Raw genomic sequence first — 3347 nt, 5'->3', positions numbered from 1 at the left:
CCTTCGTATTATCATCATCATCATAATAATGGGGTCATTACTGCGCATAGCACTGCGATCCTCGCCAATAATAACTCTGGCTGTAATTAGATCCGTACATAGGGAAGTACAGCCGCTCCTTCCAGAATATTCTCATACAGAGATCAATCCCTCTAATAAGCAGAAAACAGCAATTTATATGACAATACTTTGTATGTTATAATAACATTTTATTTGTAATTGGCTTTGTAATGACGGGAGTGGTGACAGCGGTTTATATTGCGATACTTTGTATCACTATAAACAGGAAGTGGATGAATTCATAATTCTTTTTATGGAGATTTAATAACTTTATATTATAATAACATTCTAACTGTGAATGGATTTGTAATGACGGGGCTGACGACGACGACATTGGCCTGAAAACCAAAATGTATTGCTTTCATTTTGGGGGGAGTTGGGGGGGTTAGAAGTTCTAACTTAGAACCCCGGTCAGGGAACAGAGGGGACATCATGGAATGGGAGACAGTTTTTTTCTAACAACCATTTAAGAGGGATTTCTCTCACTTTGGGGAGATCTTGTCATGGACGGGGGTCAGTATCTACAAAGAGGACAGTCCAGGTGATGCAGAAGCATATGTCAAGGTAGAGAGACAGCAGAAGGTACTGTGTCACTAGATGACATAGGATGCTCTGTGGTGCACTGGAGTCAGTAGATGACACAGGATGTCTTTTGGATGGAATGGAGTCACAGGATACACTGTGGTCACTAGATGAGGCGGGATGCTCTTGAGTGCACTGGAGTCACAAGATGACACAGAATATTCTAGGGTTCACAAGAGTTACAGGAAGCACTGGAGTTACTAGATGATGCCGAATGCTCTGGGGTGCACTGGAGTCACAGGATGCACAGGGGTCACTAAATGACACAGGATGTCCTGGAATACACTGGACGCACGGGGCAAACTGGGGTCACTAGATGACACAGGATACTCTGGGGTGCACTGGAATCATAAGGCACTCGGGGGTCACTAGATGGCATAGGATGTTCTGGGGTGCACTGGAGTCACAAGGTGGACTGGGGTCACTAGATGACACAGAATACTCTGGGGTGCACGGGAATCATGAGGCGCACTGGGGTCACCAGATGACATAGGATGTTCTGGGTGCACTGGGGTCACTGGATGACACGGGCATACTGTCTCTTCTGGTTTCTGAGCTGTCATTCCCCATCTGCTGTGGCCGAGGATGAAGCTGAACAATTATGGTCTCTTGATCAGCTTCATTGGAGTGCAAAGGGGGACACTAGACATCTAATAGACCTCTAATGTCTCCTTAAAGAGAGCCTGTGCTTGTGAGCTCCCGATGTTATAGCGATCAATTTAAGTAAAAACAAAAAGAAAGTTTAAAAAAAAGGTAAATATAATAAAGTAAAAGGCACCCAAGAAGTCCTCAGTCTCCACATATACACACACACACATACGAATGAAAACATGCAACATGACAATTGTGCCACACACGTCGGGTATTACCGCACACGCTGAAGTGAGAGCAGTAATTTTCGGGTCGTTATTCACAGTGAACTCTAAACAGACGGCATAGTTATTCACAAGACGTGCTCAGTTTTGAAGCTTGACATCTATTGGTATCTATTTACAACGCAATCTCATCTTTTATATTTTTACCAAAAATTGGGTATTATATTGTGTTTCTGTGCACTTAAATTACATTTTTTACTGAAAATGTTGGGCTTGAGAAAGAGTTGCACTAATAGTGTGCAACATAAGAAATTGCAACGGTTTACTCTCCAGGATCTCTGCTTTCAGGAAATATATAATTCTAGGGAGTTTCAAGTAAGCTTCAGGCCTAAAAAAATCTGCATTTTAACATTTGTTAAAATTATGCACATTTGCAAATTTGTGGCAAAAATCTGCAAAAAAAAAGTCTCTGGCATTGAAAGGGTTAAAAGTGAAAGTAGAACATCGCCTGTAAGGCCTCATTCACAATGTAATCAGCCCGCACGTACAGCTCCGTGCTGTGTGCACGGCCGCACTGAGCAGCTCCCAGGAAGGACAGGTGCTGCGTGTGATTAGTACACAGTCCCCGTCCTTCTCTATGGGACTGCGCGGCTGTACGCCCCCCTACGCTCACCTCAAGTGCAGGTCCGTAGGGGTGCGTGTTTCCTGGCTCGGACGCAGACAGGATCCATCCTGCAGCGTACGAGTACGCTCACCTGCACCAGTACGGACGTGCAGGATGGGAGAGCGTAAGGGGGCGTACAGCCGCGCAGTCCCATAGAGAAGGACGGGGACTGTGTACTAATTACACTCAGCACCTGTCCTTCCCGGGAGCCGCTCGGTACGGCCGTGCACACAGCACGGAGCTGTACGTGTCGGCTGATTACAGTGTGAATGAGGCCTTCACCGGTGAATAAATTAATCCTACAGAATAACCATTTTCTTATTAGAAAGCTGCAGCGATGGCCTGGCCACCCGAGCCCAGGCCCAGCCACCCTAGCCCAGGCCCGGACACCTTAGCCCAGGCCCGGTCACTATAGCCCAGGCCCGGCCACCCTAGCCCAGGTCCAGCCACCCTAGCCCAGGCCCGGACACCTTAGCCCAGGCCCTCTCACCCGAGCCGAGGCCCTCTCACCCAGGCCCGGCCACTCTAGCTGGTGAGCAAAGAGAACCCCCAGACTTCCTTTCAGTGGAAGGACGTCTTCACATCCCATGTCCTGTACGGGATGGGCTGCGGTGGTTTTAGCGGCCCTGGAACTCCCAGGAAGGGCGGCTGGGTCGGAGAGCCATCACTCGTCCTCTGTCCAAGGCCAGTTTTCCCGACCGAAATCAATGAGACCCTCTCGAAGTTTATGTCTTTTCTTTAACCCCCTACACTGGCCAATCCCTGCCAGCAATGCCAAGATCGATCAAATCGCCATCACAGACCACTACAGACTGCGGAAAATTGAGAAAATTGCCAACTATTGACATGCCAGGAACAGGAAATCCCAGCAGCTCCTTCCTATCTAATAGTGATGCTGGGAGTTGTAGTTCCCCCCGGCAGGTAGAGCGTCTCCTGCCACGTCTGTTGTGTACGCCGTTTTCCAAGTGACCTATATTTGGCTATATTTGTATAATTGATGCGCATGCATGTGATGCCTGAGCGTGTTGGTAACGGTAACAGAGGGTTATGGGAGCAGAGAGACAACAAGGGTGCTGAAACGCCTCCATTAGCTGCGATAGATAATTAATCCGGCTCGAGCTGGGCAGAGTGCGATTGCGTGATGGGCCTCCATTCAGCCTCCATCAACAGCTGACCTAATTCTTAGCATTGTTAGACTGGAGGTCGGCTTTCCTGATACCTCGGAG

The sequence above is a fragment of the Nanorana parkeri genome, unplaced genomic scaffold, assembly GCF_000935625.1.
Source record: "Nanorana parkeri isolate BGI_ZX_2015 unplaced genomic scaffold, ASM93562v1 scaffold1390, whole genome shotgun sequence".
NCBI lineage: Eukaryota > Metazoa > Chordata > Amphibia > Anura > Dicroglossidae > Nanorana > Nanorana parkeri.
The sequence above is the reverse complement of the archived record's forward strand: the minus strand, read 5'-3'. Positions refer to the sequence as shown.